Consider the following 23,156-nt stretch of genomic DNA (forward strand, 5'->3'; position numbering starts at 1 on the left):
CCGCAACACCTCTGCTCCTTTCTGCTGCCCTAACGGCCCCACTCGCTGGGCCTCCTGGTTATCTCCGGTCTCCCTCGCCATTCAGGAGACCGGAAAGGCGGGCAATGGCTTCTCCTTCCCACTGGCGGCCCCGGGGCTCTCCATAGCTATCGGAGCCCCGGGCCGCAGGAGAACTTTTCTTCTTCTCTCCCTGGCTCGAGTGTGCAAAGCCTCCTCTAATCACAGCGCGGCGCCTCCTGTAACGTCATGGGATGTCCCTGAGGTTCCCGGGCTCGCGGCGGACCAATAATAGAGCGGCTCCTCCAGTCGAGCCCCCCAGGGCAACCCAATCACAGCGCGGCCGCTCCGAGGCTGATTGCGGGCCCGGGCATTTCGATACAGTTTATTAAATAGTGAAATCGCTCAAAAGCAGCATCTATGCCAGAGACAGACGGGACAAGGGAGCAGCAAAATGCAGCATCTATGCCAGAGACGAACGGGACAAGGGAGCAGCAAAATGCACAATGGCAGCCACAAAGCTCCGCAAATTTCGGATTCGGGGGCGTGTTTGGCCGTCCCCAAAAGGGGCGGTGCTTAATAGTGGAAAGAACAGAACCAACACGCCCCCGAATCCGAAAGAGATGGAGCTTCTTTCGAGTGACGCCTCTCTCCTCCAATGGCTGGCCTCCGTTTAGGAAGCCAGCCAATGGAGGAGAGACGAGGAGAGAGGCGGGTGCAAGCCCCCTTACTGAAAGTCATAAAATCTCCGACTTCCGACTGGCAAGCCAGCCGTCGGTCCGGGACCTAAAAAGGGTGCCGCGCGCTGCCTACGTGTCTTAGAAGGACGATCAGACACACTACATGTTTGTTTATACCAAGCGCAGGCTAGCAAAACCATGTGGTATGCTGGCGCAAAAGGCCAGGTGGGCTAAGCTTAATTGAAGCCCCGAAACCGACCGACATGGTGCCAAATTAACTATACAGTTCAGGGCGCTCTCTACTTAAATGCAGCTCCTCTTCGAAAATGCCTCGCACAGGGTGGTCAGGGTGCCATAAATGCATGACAAATGCATTTAGTGTGGTGATGTGGACACCACACTAAAATGTGTTAGTCTATACCCTGATGTGTGGTACTTGCAGGGCTGTACAACAACGGTTGACTGCGGCTGTGTGGTTTGTGGCTTCAGGTGGTGAGTTGAGTCGAGCCTAACTGGCTTAAAGATTACGTCTTAGAATTTTGGACTTTTGCTTATATTTATGTTATGTTTTATCCAGTGTGAAATCCATTTCTTTTTGCCTATATATTTACAATATCCAATCTGTCTCCATTGCTTTTTTGACTTTGACTATCCAAAGATTTCTGACCCATCTATTTGACTTGGCATGGGCATATGTTACCTTTAGGAACTGTTTATTGTTGCAATGTTGGCAGCAGGGAGCCAAGTGAGCCAAGCACTCATAAATAGTGGGCTCACGGTGGCCGTGAGCACGCCCCTCTGTTCACTGCCATCCACTCGCTTTACTACCACGCTGAAGGTGGTAAAGGTGCTGCAGTGGTCAGGATGCATTGGTCATCCTGTGGACTCCATATGCTCACGTAAAGGGTTTCTCATGTTTCCAATGGATAAAAGCCTGACTCTTTCGCATAAGGCTTATCTCTATCTTGCTTTATTCGGTGAGAGGGAGATCTGGCGAGCTGAGCACCGATACTCTGCTTCGATACTTCATTTGATGATTTTGTTTGACATTGCTGGATTATTTCCTTGCTCCCCTTTTTTGTGGGATCATTTAAGTGTGCCTGTTGGTGGCATGCATTTATCATATAACCTTGCTAATTTGAACTTATTCAGCTATCTACAAATTGTTGTCACCCTAAAGCACCTCTGAAAAGAAACCTCTAGAACATGCAGACCCATTTTATGAAAGACAGCACACATTATGTACAGATTGGGTTAATCAATATAGGCATAGGTATCATCTTCTAGCAGCCTATAGCCTATAGCCAACCATAGCATAGGTAGCACTGATTCTGTGAATGACCCTGTTTCTAGCAACTGTCCCTTGTTTTACACTCAACAAGGTGCTGAGAACAACAATATTACTATATCGCCCTTAGACCTGGTTTCGGTAGGATGATCAACAAAAAACCATTAACAACTTTATTAAATTGGGAGCAAAGCAGGTCCACCGTTCAATTTGCTATTCCGATCCCGTCACTACCTACTGGAACACATATTTTCCAATGAAGGCACTAATAGGGAACTGTATCTATCTCACTGATTAACAGCAGAGCTGATTCTACCTACAGGTGTGAGAATCTTTGTGGCCTTAGACCCCAGCACATTAACATTAGTAGTCAGATCAACATGGATATGATTGCCACAAACAAAACAGTTAAAACTGGAAGGTCTTCAGGGTGTCGACAGCACCTCCAGGTCAAATCTGCGGGAGCCCAGAAGCAAGAGTGAGTTCTTAGCAGGTAGACTGACCAAGGGCGTTCAAGTCTATGATGATGCCCCATCGACCTTCCCATCCTTCCCAATGCTCAAGCCATCAATGCCATCTCAAAGACATTGAATATCATTTCATTGCCTCTTCTATCTCAATCAGAGAAGCAATTATTGACCCTAAACAAGATAGTAAACCTCCTTGATAGGTGTAATCTTACAGAGGAACATGACTGGAGGTTTTATTGAGGAGATCAGACTCTTCCTTACATGTAAAACTTGCCAAAAGCCTACGCCCCTCAAAGAAAGAAAATGCCACAAGTGCACAGATAACCGAGGCATTAACTAAAGCCACCCACCTCAAGCTCTGCAAAGGGAGTCTTGTGAGTTCACCAAAAGAGCATACGAGCCCCAAAGCAGTGAGACATGTGAATTATTGATTTCCTCTGCAGGCATAGTTTGTACTGAGGACCACAATCCCTCTTTGTAGGAAGCATCAACTGTCTCCTTTGAGGAAGAACCATTGGCTAACCAAGAGCTTTGTGAAATGTTGGATCCAATGGACCACCAGCATCTAAAAAGTTTCAGCAAGATGCAGTCAGAGTCAGAATGTGGGGAAGATGGTGTCCAGTCATCATTTATGGAAAATAACTTTCAGTCCTTCTGTAGAAAGAGGAAGCTGAGACAGTTATGGAAACTAAAGAAATGCATAAGCCAACACAACAAACCAGAAACGATAGTATCACACAGGTCTCCAATTGCAAAAAGGCATTCAAGCATTTCCCCTTTTTCAGTCTCAGATGGAAACCTGACAATGCCAGAGGTGCTATCTAACCAGAAGTTGACAAGCACTGTCCTGAAGAGCCTGAGCACACATCATCTATCCAGGACACCTGCCCGGTAACAGTGCGCTTAATAAATGGTAAAATAAAAATAAAATAACTGCCAAGGCCAAAAGATATTAGTTCATCATCTGATCTTCATATTATCCATACATCTACTGGGACCCTCACTTTGTGATAAAGGAAAGATCAGGTAGCAGTTAATATCAAGATAATGACTTCACAACCAAAAGAACTTCCATTTAAGGAACAATAACACCCGAAAGTCATTAACTACTTATGTAAACCATCCTTCGTATTCATTGGGCCCAGTTTTCAAACAATGTTTATGCACAGAAGTTTCTCCGGCTAGAATTAGATGGTGACAGAAGAGACATAGTTCACCCCCATCATGAAACCTTGGGTTGGCATAACTAAAATAAACTAGACTTTGCTCTTACATACATCCATAGAGCCATATCACACAGAGCCACAATATACCTAGTGGCGCACTTGAAAGGGCTTAGCCTTATCAGCTCTAGTGACCGATCATTGATCACATCTTGGTATGCATTGTTTAGCCCTGTGAGATCGAAGGGTTTTACTATGCAATATAGGAATACATGTGGCCAAAGTTACTGTAGGGAAATATCCCTTTGTGGTAGGGCTACCAAGCAAGCCACACACCCAAAATAAAGATATGACCTATGAACTACTGAGCAGGCGATTGATAATACTGTAGGCCCTGACGCGATCACCTCAGGAGAATGGGTCAATATGAAGGTGAACTATAACAGATATAATGACAGCAGGGTTGCACTGAAAGCCAGTGATGGTTACTTCTAAGGTGATTGGCTAGTACATCTTCTACGTTCCTAGTAATAACCCCAGCAAAAGGCCACACACCACTGACCAAATCACTACACAAGAAGGAAAATGTGCATTATTAGCATCAGATATATCGTATTGGAATATTCATGGCCTAGCGCAGTAATTGGAGTCAATAGAATGGTGTACATTTATTGATGAATATCATGTCTGTGTATTTCAGTAATCTTGGGACTTAACCCCCTTGCACAGGGCAGGCTACACTTCTTGTTTTGTCCCAGCGGTGAGACAATCCAAATGGAGATCATCCGTGGGTTCACCTCCTGGGTTCATATCTCATTGAACTGTAGAATTCAAGAAATTGAACAAGAAAACACAAATAAACAGCAATTTTTGCTATCAACTCAAGTGACCAGATATTCACCTACACGTTCTACAATAGAGGGAGCTACAATGGAACTGATTCACCAGCACTTTCCTCTCTCGATGCGAGACTTCACAAGCTCAGCAATTACACTATGAGTAAATTTAATCCCAGTCTAATGATAGCACATGATTATTCTCAATATTTATGAACACAATGACAACCACACAGCTGTGATGGAAAAAGACGATTGTGCATGGGGTACTCCCATCTTGGCAGAAAGAAATATTAAATTAAGCTCCAAAGTAGTTCATCAATTAGCCCTTCTAACCAATTTCCATGGCCTCAGTGCAACCCACATTTTCTAACTTATTCATAAAAGTTTATTTTAATATATATATTGTTTGACTGATATAACTGGAGTATGATGACAAATATGAAAGTTGAGACCCTACCAAAAAGTGATCTTGATACTCTGATTCTTTCTCTAGAGCAATTCAGGTGGTCTGTTGTTCCATCTCATACTGCAGTTTACAGTAAAAACCCAACTGTCAATTGCCATAGGAGATTGAAAGGGGACAAGGTGGTATCCAGCTCTACTGTCACCTTGATAATTCTTTACTTCACTATTGAGATCAGTAGAAATCACAACTCTTAATGTTTGTCAACATACTGAATTGCATAGTACAATAACCATGTATTTAGGTCTTCTCTTATGCAAGCCGGTATCTGTTAAGAGATCAATCAATCAAGTTACAGAGCAGTGGTTTGATAAATTATGTAGATTAGAGAGTATAGCATTAGTAGCAGTAATAAAGAGAGACATGTTTGAAGAAATTTAAGCATATCATCGCAACTGGTAGCAAAATACCAGTACAAAACCAGAGTTTCACATTACAGAAGATCACTGGTATTTACATTTTTCTTCACTTTATTTAACTGCAGATCCACCTTTCAGACCCATGGCATGTATAAATAAGTCTGAGCATTTTGCAATTTTCTATTGAATTTAGTAAATTGCAAAAGTTCCCTAAAGGGGAATAGAGGTATACATGATATATCTATATTCGCCCATAGAGGATAAAAAAAGAGCGTTGGTAGCTGAGATCCAAAATGATGATTGTTTAAGGCAACAAACTTGATTATATAATTTAAAATCTAGAAAATGTACACATCCTTTATCTTTGGGAAGTTTCAATCTGGAAAGTGAGATGTGTTTTTTTTTCATAAGAAACAAATAAGTTGGGATTCATACTTTTTGATATAAGAAATCATAAACTGTAGAGGATTCAACCAAGAGTATATAAAATAATGGGAACCAACTTCATTTTTATTGAGTCTAGTCTGCCCCAACACGAGAGAAAGGGAGGATTCCATCTAGAAATCAGAGTATCAACTTTTTGGGGAGAACGCTTCAAAGTTAAAGTTAATTGTGTCTTTAATAGAAGTGGCAAATCATAAACCTAAATATTTGGTTTGCTTAGAACAGAAAAACCATTTTGAAAAATCAAACATAAGTTTAAAACAAAATGTATTTAACGGTAGAACTTCAGATTTATCTGAATTCAGTTTATAACCTGAAACAGTAGCACAATATTTACCTTCAGTGAGAAAAGCGGATTGAGGATTCAAGGTTTTTGAAATAAACAGACATCATCGGTGTAAACTACCAATTTGTCTCCATAATCAAATCCTTGTATATCTATATTTTGCTGTATTTTTGTCAAAAAAGTTTCAAGGGTTAGAATAAATAAAAGTGGCAATAATGGGTAGCCTTGACAAACCCCTCTATGTAATTAAAAGGAACTCGATGAAGATCTGTTAATAAATAGAGATGCTTTGGGAGCTAAGTATAATAATTATATTCATTGTAGATTCTTAGGGTCAAAGTCAGCCCATTTAAGAGAAGGGAAAATGAAATCACAGTGCATTCTATCAAATGCTTTTTCAGCATCAAGTGTAATGGCAGGTGAAGGGTGCTTAAAAATTGTAGATTTGCTCAAACCATTAAAGAATAATCAGGTGCCGTCTGAAGATAAGCGCCCTGTGACAATACCAGATTGCCCTCGACCAATTACTTTCAATTGGAAGGGATCTAATCATAGAGCAATAATTTTTGGGAAAATCTTACAAGCAGTGTTCACTAAGGAGATGGTTTGGTAATTTTTTTACAATTTTTAGGAAGTTGACAATCTTCAGGAATTAAACAAATAGGAGCATCCTGGAAATTACCTACAGAAGTTTTGGAATTAGAAAAGTAAGTAAAAAGTGGGAAAAGTTTAGGTAATAAAACATTTGAAAAGTTACTTAAAATGCCGTTGTAAAACCATCTGAGCCAGATCTTTACCTTTTTTAATCAGTTGAAGTTTTCTATGGATTTCGTCTAATAAAATATCTTTTTCTACGGATTGAAAAGCAATATCAGCGTTGAATTCTTTCCTAACTAAAGTTTGAGATAGTTCTGAATCATTGCATGTTAACATGTTATTGGAAGTGTAAATACATTACATTTCATATTTTCTTTTTAAATTTTCAAATAATTAGCTAATGAATTACGAGTTCTCGTTTGCCCCTTCCCATAATAATGAGTGCCAGATGTAAAAAGATATGAAGAGACATTTTCAGTGGAAAGTTCATTGAATTGGATTTTTTCTTGTGTTACATGCATCTTCTAGACATGTTGGAGAATTCGAAGTAGAGTAAATGTGCCCAAGATGTACTATAGTAGATGCAAAAAAATCCTTCAATTTTGTTTCCATGTTTTCTTTTGACGAGGGCCATACTTAATGATTATATCTCTGGATGCTGCTTTAAAGAATACCAAATTGTATAAAATGGCATTTCAGGTGTTATATTGAAAATATACAATATTTTCAACAAAAGATTGGAAAGATTGTGTAAAGGCTTGGTCAGAAAGAAGAGTATTATTAAATCTCCACCTTTGGGGGCCTTGTGTAAGAAAAGCAAGATCCAAATCAATAATAACAGGAGTGTGATCTGAAATTAAAATTTCTCCCATAGCACCATATGTTAGCTGATGCAATATTGTCCTACTCAGAAAACAAATTTTAGACTAGAAACCATGAACCAGAGAATAAAAGTTATATTCTCTTTTTGATGGGGATTAACAATTCTCCAGGCATCGGTAAGGGATTGTTGAGAAATTGTGTTTAAAAATTGTTTCTACATTGAGTTTGAAATCTATTTAATTATAATGTGGAATGTATTACATTGTATGTCTAATAAGGGAATGTACTATTTGATTACAATCACTACCAAAGATCAAGCTGTCATCTGCACATTCCATTAGTTTAGAGGCTATACAATTCCATAACTTATTATCAGCTTCAGTGGAACCATATAAATTACCAATGTAATGGGATTATTATCAATTTTCAATGGAACAATTGACCATCTACCTTCAGTATCATTTTCCTAAGTTAATAAAACAACTTGAACTTTTTTTAACAAATAATTACTACCCCATTTTTCTTCTTAGAGATAGATGACGATGAAACATTGTCAACTCAGCTTCTTTTTAATTTCTTAGCTTCGTGTTCAATTAAATGGGTTTATTTTAGCGGTGCAATATGAATTTTAAGTTTAAGCAAAACGATCTAATACTCTCTGTCTTTTAATGGGATAGCCAAGCCCCTTGATATTAGAAAAGACTATTTTAAGTCCCATGTGGATAGAATATCAAAACGTAAGTTAATATTACGTATTAAACATTCTGAATCATGAGAACAGATGGAGAATAGTTTCTGCAAATAACAAGTGAAAGAATAAGAAGAGATATATGATTAGAGTCATTTGAATAGGAATAAAATATGGATGTAAAAAAGAGAGGCAGGTTCATGGTTCTAGAGGAATGGGGACTTTCTTTGTTAACTGTTGGGAATCCCCTTCCCAGAACCCCCAAACCTTTGTTACATTTTTTAAAAGTACTAGAGCATTTTTCTTGATGAGTGTTGTAACTGACCAATAGCAGCTCGCCCCTTCCAAAGATATATGGATTGCCTCGCGATTCTTGTTAATTACTATACTTCAAGAATCCCTTAAATGTGCTGAGAGTCCCCATGTACTTTTACCGGACAGGTTAAAAAAGTCAAGCTAGCTTTGGCAGCTGGCAGTAAATATGCCAATGACAGGATAATATAAAGGAAGGCCTTCCAAAGCAGCTAAATGACCTTTATGTCGAAGTGTTGCATATCCGGATTTCCAAACTAATTGATAGAGCTGCAGCTACACTGTCTAAGGTCTGGGTTGTTAAAAAATGAACCAGGCACAGAAGGATGACCTATACAAAATTCTAAAAAAGTAGGAAATACAAACACGTTGATCTAGGGCCCAATACTCTTTATGCTCTGCATCTTATAGTCAAGAAAATATGAATTTGAAGATCAAAAATAAACCTAAAAAGAGTGTATATACTCAATGCAAGAATTATCTCTAAAAGCATAAATGAGTCAAAGGTATTTGATTAAAAAAAAGATCAACAAAGTACTCTTTGAAGAGCTATCTATCAGAATCACAGCCTGGACAAAGGTGGCCAGACATAAAATCATATATGGCCTTTTTAGGCACCCTGAGATAAACAACAAGAGTGTGCCTTCTTGTGAGAAGAGCAGGCATCCTAAACAATGGGATATAGCACCTACACAATGGGATATAGCATCCAGTTTTTCATCTCACACCCCGTTTTTATGTGTGTCTGATTGGCCAACTAATACATTATTTTGGGACACAATCTTGCCATTTTTAACCACCACACTATAAACTTTCACTTGTCACCCAATCAAAAATCCTGCTCCGCAGTAATTCTGGCGTTGAAGCACACCGGGGAGGCACTCGGCCTCTCCTGGTGGGGCCTATGATGAAGCATGTCACCAACCAGGTTGGTGAGTGAGGGCTTTCAAAAGAATCTAATGAGGTTCTTCATGCCTGCTCTTCTCACAAGAAGGCACACCCTTTTGTTGTTTACAGTACCTTAGCTGGGGGACCAAGAGTGCTCCTTTAATTATCTTCCCTCTCTCTCCTGTTGATATTAGGTAAAAGATTTTTAGGCACCATCCATGTTGGCACTAGCATGGTGCAAAAAACAAAGACAAAGATTAAAGAAAAGGAAGGTGGGTTCCCCAGCACACTCTTTAATTGCATCAGTTGACAGCTAATCAGTGATGCTCTTTGTGAGTAGATTTATCAGGAAGCTATTTAGTCCTTGTCTCCAAAGTCGCCAGAACTTGGTACCTCAAGGTATCAGGGAATTAACCATTATGAAAGTTTTACATAGTCTCCAAAAAATACAAAGGATTTCAAAAGAATATATGTGTGACGATACTTGAAGTACAAGGTGAGACAACAGTAATTGATTCCTGTAAGATAGTCAACATTTTGGCTTCAGAAGGAAAAAAATGATATGCCTATTCAACACATTCAATGTAAAGAGACATCTGTGTGTAGGTGTTTGTGTATAATTCTAATAAAAATGGCCACTTATATAGAACACATTATAACCAACAGGATGGCTCAGTAATTTGAATACTTAGTGGTATGCAGGTGACATGTTTGAGTCTTGGGCAAGGACAACTTAGCCTTCCATCTGCCCAAGGGCACTAAATTGAGTACCATTAAATTGGATAATAGTATCGCCAGTTATTTACAGCTCTTAAAGCAGTAGTGTGGTGTGAAGTGCTATACGTTATTAAAAACATAGACATGAATTTCTTTGGTACTTAATATGTGTTGTGAACAATTACCTAACAGAATGATACTCTTTTTATAAACTTCAGAACAATGAACCTTCGAGTCAGCTGTGCAAGGCTGATAAAGTATGTCTTAACTAGGTAGAAGAAGATATTTGCAGTAGGCACATAATCCACTAATGGACCTTGTGACTGCCAGGATATGATTCATTCTTTTTTTTTAAAAAAGAGCTGAAAGCCACAGTGCTATATTAATAGGATTCTAATAATAGTTCTGCAGGTTATACTCAGTGCTTTGCGTCAGGCACATTAAACATCTCAAATATTCTATGATTATTCAAAGCTAAAACCAGCAAATTACTCAGATCATTCTAGCAGGTACTTCACAGCCTGTGCTTTCATAATAGTACTATACCTAAAGCTGCTGGATTAACTCAGATTTCCACAGCAAATGCCCATCCCCAGTGACCCATCTTAGAAATAGGTACACCTGGCAGGCAGATATGGCTGGTAAGCTACTTCAGTGGTCAATGTCCTCTTTGTGTTAACCTAAAAGACTCACGTTTTAATATTTTTGCAGCTAATTTAGCCTTTATTCTAGAATGAATAAAATAAACGTCATCTACTTGAATAATAAAACCGCCTGTTAGAATTCCAACTAAGCTGCAATACTATGGTAACAAGTAGCATGTAAAAGTGTGTATGTGCACCTAACAAGATTAAGAAAGGGGGTGCCTGGCCAAGAAAGATGGCTGATGGGATGTGCTCCTAGGGAGCCCTGTAAAAATCCTGTCCAAATCTTCCCCATCCACGTTGTGTCTTAACGGGGCTTACTCCTGCAAGAGTAGGAGTAGCAACGAGATGAGCTCGATCTGATCCGGCCCGACCTCCAGCGCCATTGAGGCCAGTGAGAGCTGGGCTTACCCGAGGGGCTGGGCGGTGTTATGTCGGGGCCCTAGGCCCACATGCTGCTGAATAACAGGCGAAGACCCAGTGACTCTGCTTAGTTAACTGGCCACAAGCACATGCACCTGGGCCCATTTATTAGCCGGGTCACGTCACTCGTGACGCCGGTGGTGGATGGGTGTGGGGTGTGTGTGCCCACTCCCATAGGGGGAGTGGTTATTAAACCAGTGCCTGGCGAGACACTAGAACGTGTTTCTCAGGACACTACAGGCGGCACCTGGCAGCCCTGCATCCTGATCCTGACTGCTGCCACGAGATTTTCCGGTGCTCGGCTGCCTGCTGGGGGTCTCAGACAGCAGCCGCCTCTGCACACTACTGACCCGCTGGAGTTTGCGGCACCTCGCACCTGGACTGGCGAGGTCCTGGCCCCATGGAGCAAGGGAGAAGTGGGCGGGCCAGGAGTCTCTGTGCGGCTGTTGGTGGCCCGACCCTGCACAGCTGGGGAGCTCAGCGAAGCCTCGGCCGGAGTAGGCCTGGGCAGAGGAGAGATGGAGGGTGCTGCTCCCACTGAATGTGGAGGACACTGTAGCGTCCGCTGATAAGTCCAGACCTACTCTTCCTGGTGCCGATAGTCGGAAGAATGCTGTCCTGGTGCAATGCTCCCCATGCTCCCCATGCTCCCCATGCTCCTGTGAAGTGACGAGAAGCAGCACGGAGCACTGCAGGACCAGTTGGTAGATCACCCTTCCCCCCTGGATGACTGGTTAAGGGTTCCCGGGTGGCAGAGGGGTGACCGGTGCTCCCCCCCCCTACCTGAACTGACTGCTGGCTATAGGTCCCCGTCTCATGTAACAGGGTCTGTCCAGGACATCCGGGTCCTGCTGCTGCGACTGCTGTTTGGTGCCCAAGTGCCAGAGGCTGGTGTTTTACGGTGGCCGGCAGGCTCCTGATCCCCTGGAGGTCACCACTACCCAAACAGAGATCCAGATATCTGAACTACTGGCAAGGATGGCCCATGTGGAGGTTGATGCTCTGGTATGCTGATTGCCCTAGCACCCTGGGAGGGTAGCTCCTGACCCATTGACTAACTTGGTCGTGCCAGCTCATGGAAGTACTGATGGCATGGGGAAGGAAAGATCTCAGCTTCAGGCCCAAGGCAACACCATCACACAGTATGCCACAACACGTTATCTGCCGGATAGGATTACGCAGTAGGGTTTGGTGTTCCCACCAATCCTGTCTCTGGAGCGGGAGGAAAAGCCAACCACAGCAGCTTTACTAGTGGCCAAACAGGGTTCTAGGGAAGCACTTGAGGGACAAATTGCGGATGCAGACTTATGCAAAGTAGCTGACAAGGTAGACAATGCAGAATCCAACATTAGTACCTTGCAAGTGGAAGTTTGCCAACAGGAGCAAAAGGTGTCACAAATGTAATTGGCCACTAAAACGCTGGAGAACCAATTTGAGAATGCCAAAGAGTGCTTTCGCCCAAACAATTTGTGACTTCTGCAATTTCCAGAATGGGTGGAGGGCCAGTCTGCGGAGACCTTTCTCGAGGACTGGGTGTGGAACACCCTGTGCCCTTCGGTCCTCTCGGAGCTCTTTGTTGTGGAAAGGGCACATCTGACGTTGGCCCCTTTTCCACCGCCAGGGGCATGACCCAGGGCTCTCATTGCCAGGATCATGAACTGCTACAACAGGAACGTTATCCTGAGTGCCGCTGGATAACTTTCTGTTCCGCCATTCGAGAATCATAACATTGTCATCATGTTATGCTATATTATGTTGCCAGGACTACCAGTGGCGACTGGTGCCATTTGAAAATTGTGAGGTGTATAAGTTGTAGATAAGATTTATGTTGTGAGAGAGCAAAACGAGCAAACCCAATGGACGAAATGGGGGTTTGGGAGAGTTCTTAACCCCTAGAACATTTTGGAAAAAGAAGTAGCAAATTGTGAATTTTAGAGAAAATTTGAGAAAGCAACAGGCACTCAAGATTGCACATTTCCCTGCCATGAATTGCCCAGACCGTGATGCATCTGTGGTCAGGGTTGGATTGGGATTAAAAATCAGCCCGGGCATGCTAAAAAAAAGTGGCCCACATTTGCATATTGCCTTTTCGCAAAACACTGCTTCGGCGAAATATTATTAAAATGGGGGGAAGGGTGTAAAAAAAAACGCTCATATTAGTTTACACTGGTGAAACACACCTGAAAACAAGTGAGGCCACTTTTGCTCATACCCCCTGCCCTAGCTCAATATGCATATATTAATGGGCCGGGCCAGCGAGAGAAAGAGAGTGACACCTCTGCCCGTTGATAAAACAGAGGTAATGGATGCCCTTCTGCCTCCAGAAAGGCCACTCAGGCACCCACTGGGCCGTTGGCGGCATCGAACAACGCAGAAACCGCCCAAATCGCTCCCCCCCCAACCCCACCCCTGCTGCTCAAAAAAGCAGCCCACAGCTGGAATTCGGATACCAGCCCCTCGGGAATTGCCCAAGTGCCCGCGTTACCAATTATACACTGTCTGTAGTCAATAACCGCTATCCCCAGATTGGAGCACGGCACACCAACCAGAGAGCAAGAGTCTACCTGGAGGCAGATAAGCGATATTACTATCCAGCCGCGGTCGGTAGGGGAGTACCTGTCGGGGCGGTGACGTGGGGAGGGGTAGTGGGAGGGGCAGGGTGGGGGGTAGTAATGTATGGATAATGGAGGTTTGCAGGTAAGTAAACATTTAAATAAATGAAACGAATTTCGTTGCGTGCACTGCATTTCATTTGGGGATCCAGTGCACGCGTTGAAATTCGTTTGATTTATTTATATGTTTACTTACCTGCAAACCTCCACTATCCATACATTACTAACCCCCACCCTGCCTCTCCCCTTCCCCATGTCACCGCCCCAGCAGGTCCTCCCCTACCGACCGTGGCTGTTACTATCAATCAAGCTATCACGCAGCACTGCACAAATCCTGACAATGGTTATTTTTCAATAAAGAAAAATCCTGGAAGCAATAAATACATTTGGTAACAGTACATCGTAGGAAATATGCATTTATTTTTGCGAAACAACAAAAAAAACACTGTCTCAATTGCGGTCCCTTTGACTTCTACGGAACTGTCTTTGAATGTCTTTGACATTATTAGCTTGGATCAACATTTTGAACCTTACTGCCACTGATGTATTTTTTTTATTTTGAATACAAATGGCCATTGATGGCGTTGGGAGGGGGCATAATGAAATTAAAAGATAACACATAATGCAGCATTAAACTCTGCGAGTGGTCTTGAAATAAAAGTGGGACATTTATTTTGCCAAGACTCAGGATAGTCCGAAGTAACCACCTCCCCGACGTTAATCCAATACATTTTATTTACATTATTTGAAGTGTTGCTTTGCGTCAGGGCATTACAAATTACTTTGGAATGGTAAATCGCTTATTGCCTATCTAAATATATACTTAACGTGCTCTACTGTAGTGTGTACATATTTTATTCTACAGTTTTATTATAGCGCAAACTCACTGCCCAAGGGAAGCTAAACGGCCTGGAGCAGAAGCAGTAGGTGAATAGTGTCACGGAAATAACCCCCCCCCCCCCCAAGTCCAGCTAAAAAGAAAGTCGACCTAATACTGTGGTTCCCAAAGTGTGCGCCGCGGCGCCCTGGTGCGCCGTGATTAGAAGCCAGGGGCGCCGCGGCGCGGCACAGGATGTGGGTCATTGACATTGCAGCCGAAATTCCTCCCCCTACTTTGTGCTGCCAGGTCAGGTGATCCTCTTGAAGTGTTTGCTTGACCAGCTGACGGCCCTCGCATATGACACGCAGGGCTTCCACCGCTCTGTTACTGAGGGAACAGCACTCAGCTGCAGCTCAACCAAGCATGGGCGTGCACGCTTTCTGGCTGACTGAGCCGATATTTAAGCAGAATTCCGATCACAATCCTGTGAAACGGAACCGCATCAGTAAGAAAGGTATGTCTATTGTCCCCCATCCCGAGGGACCTATGTCTAAGAGACCTGTTTAAGTCTATTTCACAGTGGTGGGGGTTATTACTAATTCGTCTCCTCGTATTCATTTTTAGATCTCTGGAGCCTTTGATTTTTGCGAGCCCAAGTTTAGGAAAATAGGACATTTAATGTAGGATTCCTTTCTCGTATCATATAGCGCAACCTCGACCCAAGGTATTGGAGCACTTTACGTCAGCACCAATTTCAGTACACAAGGGCACATTATTTTGTGTATGTTTTTACAAGTGTCCTGAGTTTTGACTCGTTGTACAGGGGCACTGGCACAGGTGGAGGAGCGGGTGGAGAGCCTACTAGTGACATGAGATTTGGCATATTGTACCAAGACACTGACACACTGATGAATGGGTGGAGCGCTACAAGTGGCACGTGTTGTGGCACATGGTACCGGACACTGCACGTGTGGAGGAATGGGTAGGGAGCCTACTAATGGCCTGGGTTTTGGCATATTGTACACTACAGGGGCACTAGCACTTGTGAATGAATGGTTGGAGTGCCAAGTCGTGACCTGGACTTTGGCACTTTGTATGCGAGTACTGCTCCTGTGCAGAGATAGGTGAAATGCTTTCAAGTGGCCTGAGTTTTGGCACTTTGTTCATTGGCACTGGCCCATGTGGAGGAGGTTTCATATGAACGACTGCATAAGTAAGTGCTTCTTGTTGGGTGGGTACAGGGTCAGAGGCCTGGTGGAGAGCATTGGGTGGATGCAGGGTCAGGGGCATGGTGGAGAGCGTTGCGAAGGAGGGGGCCGGGTCAGGGGCCTGGTGGAGAGCGTTGGGTGGATGCAGGGTCAGGGGCATGGTGGAGAGCGTTGAGTGGGTGCAGGGTCAGGGGCCTGGTGGAGAGCGTTGGGTGGGTGCAGGGTCAGGGGCCTGGTGGAGAGCGTTGGGTGGGTGAGTGGTGGGTCAGGGGCCTGGTGGAGCGCGTTGGGTGGGTGGGTGCGGGGTCAGGGGCCTGGTGGAGAGCGTTGGGTGGGTGGGTGCGGGGTCAGGGGCCTGGTGGAGAGCGTTGGGCGGGTGCAGGGTCAGGGGCCTGGTGGAGAGCGTTGGGTGGATGCAGGGTCAGGGGCATGGTGGAGAGCGTTGAGTGGGTGCAGGGTCAGGGGCCTGGTGGAGAGCGTTGGGTGGGTGCAGGGTCAGGGGCCTGGTGGAGAGCGTTGGGTGGGTGAGTGGTGGGTCAGGGGCCTGGTGGAGAGTGTTGGGTGGGTGGGTGCGGGGTCAGGGGCCTGGTGGAGAGCGTTGGGTGGGTGGGTGCGGGGTCAGGGGCCTGGTGGAGAGCGTTGGGCGGGTGCAGGGTCAGGGGCCTGGTGGAGAGCGTTGGGTGGGTGGGTGCAGGGTGGGGGGCCTGGTGGAGAGCGTTGGGTGGGTGGGTGCAGGGTGGGGGCCCTGGTGGAGAGTGTTGGGTGGGTGGGTGCAGGGTCAGGGGCCTGGTGGAGAGCGTTGGGTGGGTGGGTGCAGGGTCAGGGGCCTGGTGGAGAGCGTTGGGTGGGTGGGTGCGGGGTCAGGGGCCTGGTGGAGAGCGTTGGGTGGGTGCAGGGTCAGGGGCCTGGTGGAGAGCGTTGGGTGGGCACCTTATGCTCTGTAGTGATGGCTACTCTCTGAATCCTTCATCAGGTCTAGGCTTGATTCTTCATGTAGACCAGTGGTTCCCTTAAGGGAGCGCCGCGGTACCCGGTCCGCGGGTAAAAAAAATTGGTGGGGAGCCACGGTCAACTGCCAATTAGGTCAAGGGAGCCACGGGTCAAAAAAGTTTGGGAACCACTGACCTAATACATCCATGCAGGAATAACGGCGCACCACACCTTTATACCGCCGCGCCTTCTGCTGCAGAAGAGAAAGACACCTCCCTGTGGAGAGAGATGTAATAGATGTATTTATCAGCAATAAATAGCATTAAATGAGAAGAAATTATAACAAAACAGAGAGCTCTGTTTATTGACCCTGCTCAAAGCTAATCGCATTGGGTGCACAAATGTAAGATCACAGCACCACCATACATGTCAAAAAACATATGTAACTAACTAGTAAACCGTAATTTTCCGCCATCCACCACTTGCCGCGTGAAGCGTTCCCTCGTCTAAAGTGACCTTGCGTCTTTCAGCGTCCCGCTGTGCTACTTTCCATGTCAGTGCTACGCAACCAAATGATGGACGGAAGGCTGAATAAATCATACATTCACACCCAGTAAACAGATCTGGGTTGAATCTGGGTTAAATCCATCGTTCTTTTGCTCACCATGCCACCCCAGTTTAGACCCAACCATATGCAAATCAGTCTAGACGCTGTGCCTCATGGGAACAGTCCAGACCTAACTGCCAAGCCAGGTCTTCCCTGGACCAGAAACAAGCATCCTGAAACTATGACATCATGACTGACGAGCTCTTCCTGTTCTTAATGATCAATAACCTTGTTGGTCCTACACCTTGGCCTTGATCAGCTTCCTCCCCCCCTCTGGGGGGATGATTACTTCTGGGACAAAACTGGTTACAAGATTGCCCCTGACCCCTCTGGGAGGGAGTGGCATGTCATCTTTCAAACAGGGCAGATGGAATAGTATAACCCCGATTTTGCTATTTGTGAATTGGTGGGGATATTCTTCTAGGGGTAGGGCTTTTATTCCTCTCCTTTCGTCCTTTTATTCCTCTTTCTTGTTCTTTCTTTTCTCTCTTGGAGGTGACACTCATTACTATCTGTTGGGGATTTGGGGTGCAGTAGTTCATGACAGTTATTTTGATTGTAGTATGCACATGGCGTTCTGTTATACATGCCTGTGGTGGGGGGGGTTATAACTGTTTTTTTAGAGTTGATTCTTGGGCTCATGCCAATAATTTGCCTTGGGGAGTATCTTGATTCATGTTCACACTTATGTTTGTTATGGTTAGTCGTGACACCTACAAATTGATATCCTTGAATGTGAGGTGTCTGAGCATGTACACTAAAAGATATAGAGTGATGTAATTTCTGCCGCAAAATGCGGTCAGGATCGCATTTCTACAATAATCCCATCTCTCCGACTCAGAGGCCGCGAAATTGGAAAACCCATGGAGGGGGCAACTGTACTTTTCTAATTACACTACATTTGCCAGGGCATCCTCATATGGATAGTACCTGGGGTTCCTTTTGAATTTACATACATTGAGGGGCACTTCTTACTCTTTCAGGGGAGACTAGACGAGGTAGATATGGCCATCATAAGCCCATCATAAACACTTTTGCACCTACCACAGGCGACATACAACTCTTTCCCAAGATCCAGGAGGTCCTCACACCTACCTTACAGGAACTGGTTCTTTGGGCGGGTACTTTAACTGTGGTCTGCACAGAGGTACGAATAGACACCCATGTCGACTGACTACTAAACCCAGGATGACTCTTTCCCTCCAGGAGACAATGGCTACTCTAGAACTCTCCGATATGTAGAGGGCCACCCACCTAGATGTGAAGAAGTTTACTTGTTATTCCTCCACCCACAACACACATGGTCAACTGGAATGTAAACTGGTTTCAGACTCACTGGAAGAGAGGGTGCGCTCGGTGGTCAATCTGCGTGTACACCTCTCCGATCATACCATGGTGGTATGCGAGCTTGATTGAGGGAAAACACCTCACTCACTTCTGGGATGGATACTTCCTTCTGAGATTCCTTGTGCTCCCCCTTAGGAACTTTACGGGCAGGGATATGAGCACTCAGTGGGGCAGTGTTGAGGCATTCAGGGCTCACATAGAAAGCATTTACCGAAGACCTCACGCTCCTGCTGCTTATAGTGTGACCACTTTCCCGAATCTCATGTCCCTCCCTTGCTTGAATGCCGAGCGGTCATGGACTTAGAGGCTGTTCTTACTCTTATCTTAGCTCTGGCAGCTCCCTCATGACAAGGCATCAGGCAGTGATGGCCTTCCAGCATGGTTCTACAAGGCTTTTTTCTGCTTCCCTCGCCCAACACCAAATGTAAGTGTACCAGGACACCAATAGTTTTGGGGTCCTGCCGGAATCCATACCTGAGTGATACATCTTCATTAAGATCAAATTGGGGTATGACAGCTCGGATCCCTCGGTCTATAGACCTTTGACCATGATTAATACGGACACCAAAATTATAAGCAAAGCCCTTGCTCTCCGGCTTTGTCCCATCATTCTCCAATTGGTCCACAAGGACGAATGTGGCTTAATTCCTGGTCAAAATACTTCTATAAACCTAAGGCGGCTGACCCACGTCCTGCGCGATGTAGACAGGAGGAAGATTAACTGGCTATTGTCTCCATTGATATTGCAAAGGCCTTCGACAGAATTGAATGACCATACCTCATGCAAGTATTGAGTGCCATGGGGTTTGGTCCTCTATTTCGCTCCTGGGTACAACTGCACTATATGAGGCCTGTCACCAGGGCACGAGTGGGTAAATGATGTTCTGAGAGCTGGCCCACTGGCAGGCAAACACGACAGGGTTGTCCTCTGTCTCAACTTCTCTGTGTGCTTGCTGTGGAGCCAATTGTAGCCTCGGTTTCGGCGGGAGATGGTGCCATCTGGGGATCACAATGGGGGACAATAATCGCCTTGTGTCCCTATATGCAGGCAACACTCTCTTTTATTTGTCCACACTGAGACACTCACTTCCCCAATTGTTGGATCTCTTAGACAAATTCAGAAGGGTGTTGGTCCTTCGGATTAATGATCAGAAGAGTGCAAATGGCGTAAGGGATATAAGAGGAAGAGAGAGAAAAAATACACAGGTTCGGAAGGGTGTGATCCTTTGGATTAATTATCAGAAGAGCACAAATGGCGCAGAGGGTATAAAGAGGCATAGAGAGAAAAATATAAACTCTACTTAGCAGAATACAAAAATATTTTATTCACAGCCAAATGAGGAAATCAGGATATCAAGCAGAGCAAATAAAACTAGCAAGTGATTTTAACCAAGCTCTCTTCAAGCAATAAAAAGCTGACCCTCCCCAAAGCAAGCACACTCAAGTTCCTGTTAGCCCCCTGTATTCTTTATGGACACTACGAACAATTAAACCCCAGTGGAAGCCCTGTCACCATACGCTTCCACCTGAGGGGCTACTTAACGCTCCAGAGTGTCAATGCTCTGGGAGAGGGACTAGCTCTACCCTCCCCGAACTATGTCACAAACGGCCTAGAATAGGGAACCTCGACCTTCCCTTGTCGGTCAGAGAGACTGGGTTTCTGATCAACGCTCGCTCCCTAATCAAAAACAATATCGCTTTCAGAGACTTCATCTCAGACAGAAAACCATCCTGGGCATTTATTACCGAGACTTGGGCCTCTGAGCACACAGGGCCTGAGCTCCTAAATGCCATCCCCGAGGGGTACTCCTTGGCAAGAATGGACAGAGAGGGGCGCAGGGGGGGGAGGGGGAGGGCTGGGAATACTTCACAAAACTTCTATAAGATGCCGGAACGAGCCCCTCTCCTCACCGCCTGAGTCCTTTCAGGCCATGTATTTTGCTCTCAATCCTTCCCCCACGGTCTCCTTTTCTGGGATCCTGCTCTACAGGCCCCCGGGCCCTAGGTCCGCTTTCAGTCATGACCTGCTCAAATTGCTGTAACCCTATATTGATAGACCTAATCTGTCCATCCTTGGTGATTTTAACTTCCATTTGGAGAATGACAGCTCTGCTGATACTGCCCTTCTGCTGGATTCTCTAGCCTCCTGTGGGCTGAAGCAAGGAGTAGTAGGCTCCACTCATTTGGCCGGACACACCCTGGACGGGGTCTTTACCAACGACCCCAGGGTAGGATTAGGGTCTCCCCTTTCCCTGTCCTGGTCAGATCATCTGGCCGTCCCACTTAATTTCACACCCCCTCATCCCGTTACACCCTTTGCAGATCCCAGTAAGTGGGAATTAAAAAGGAACTTTAGGGGTTTAAACAACGAGTCCTTAGCCCCTTTGATGGCTAGTCTCATGCCCACCTTAGCGAGAGACACTGATACTGCCGCTTTTGATCTTTTCAATTCCATCTAGAGGGCCGTGGATATCCTGGCCCCGATCAAGCAGCACTATTCCGCTAGAAAACGACCCTCAGCACCCTGGTACTCCAATACCCTTAGGCTGCTACGGCAGGGCTGTAGGAAGCAAGCGAGGCTCTGGAGATCACACCTCGACCCACACGAAAAAGATAAACATAAAAGTTTACTTAGGGACTATAAAGCTGCGGTGATGGCAGACATGAAAAAACATTTCGCTAAACTGACTGCCTCCCTCAGCTCTCCCAGGGAATTGTTTAAAATCGTTGATTCCCTGTCTGTCCTTCAATCACCTGACCCCATAATAGCAACACAGGAACTCTGTGATCAGATTTCAACCTTTTTCCACGTCAAGATAACTGACATTCACTTAGGCCTAGAAGCCCTTAACCTAGATCCTGGGGCCCTTCCTGTTTCAGTGGTACACCCCTGGGAAGAAGCCCCGGTGAGGGCTCTGGGTTCCAATCTTACTAACTTCCCTTCGCTCACCCTGGTGCAACTTAGTCTGCACCTGGACAAACTTAAATCCGGATCTCCTTTTGATCCCTGTCCTTTGAAAATTCTTAAAGAGTACAGGGAAGTTCTTCTCCCCGCTCTCTCGGAGGTAATCAATCTGGCAATACATGAAGGTGTCTTCCCGACAGCGTGGAAAATGGCCATAGTCAAGCCCCTCCTTAAGAAGGCCACTCTGGATCCGGCGATTTTAAAGAACTTCTGCCCAATTTCCTTACTTCCAGCCCCCTCAAAAATGCTAGAGGCCCATCTAAACAGCCACCTGAGTGCCTTCCTGGACAACTCCAATCTATTGGACTCCTCTCAGCACGGTTTTCGGAGGGCACATAGCACCGAGTCTGCCCTGACAGTAGTCACAAATAACATCCGCGCTAAGGTCGACAGTGGCCAGACTACTCTCCTGGTCCTGCTCGACCTTACAGCTGCCTTTGACACCCTGTCCCCCTCCATCTTGGCCAAGCGCCTAAGGGAGATAGGAGTGGACGGACCAGCGCTTAGCCTACTGACATCCTTCCTTGATCACCGTGAACAGAGGGTTGAGCTGGGTGACTTTCTCTCCCCAGTCCAGCCTGTGCAGTGTGGGGTGCCTTAGGGTTCGTCCCTGAGCCCCACGCTCTTTAATATCTATGTAGCACCGCTTGCCAGGCTTGTGAGATCTTTTGGGTTGGAAGTCCTATCCTATGCTGACGACACTCAGATCATGGTTTCCCTCTCGCAATCCGTAGACATCACTGCCCGAAATTTTAGGAACTGTATGGAAGCAGTTGCGGGCTGGATAAGGAACTTCCTTAAACTAAATGGGGGGAAAACGGAGGTCCTTATCTTCTGAGGTAAGCATGAGATCTGGTTGATGGAATGGTGGCCCTCTGCTCTTGGAGCCTGCCCCACGCCCTCACAGTCTGCCTGCATTCTGGGTGTAATTTTTGACACCAAGCTCTCCTTCGACAAACAAATCAGCAGGACTACCTCAACCTGCTGTGGGGTCTTAAGAATCCTGAGGAAAATTGTACACTATCTCTCAATCGAGGCCCGAAAACAGGTCACCGTGGCCCTCATATCCTCAAGGTTAGACTACTGCAATGCACTATATTTAGGAGTCAACAAACAACTAGTTCAAAGTCTTCAAATAGTGCAAAATGCAGCTGCCAGGTTTGTCGCTGATGCCCCCAGATTCTCATCAGGCTCCTCCATTAGGAGGGATCTGCATTGGCTCCCCATACAGGCCAGGATAGAGTTCAAGGTCCTATGTGTCACCCACCGGGCCCTGCATGGATCCGGGGCCGAAGACATCAGATCCCTTGTCTCCCTCTATACCCCCGGCAGGGCACTTCGCTCAGCATCTAAAAATCTTCTTGCTGTGCCACGAGTCACCAAAGCCAGATGGGCGGGAGGGCCTTTTCCTCCCTCGCCCCTAGGATCTGGAACATACTTCCGGCTGAACTTAAGGGACATCCTTCCCATTCTCTCTTCCGGAAGGCATTAAAGACTTGGCTCTTCAGGGAAGCCTACCTATAGCCGGCGTATGCCCTCCCCCTTCATACAGCCAGTACCATCTGCAGCGCCTTGATGCCCACGGGC

The sequence above is a fragment of the Lissotriton helveticus genome, chromosome 5_1, assembly GCF_964261635.1.
Source record: "Lissotriton helveticus chromosome 5_1, aLisHel1.1, whole genome shotgun sequence".
Lineage (NCBI taxonomy): Eukaryota > Metazoa > Chordata > Amphibia > Caudata > Salamandridae > Lissotriton > Lissotriton helveticus.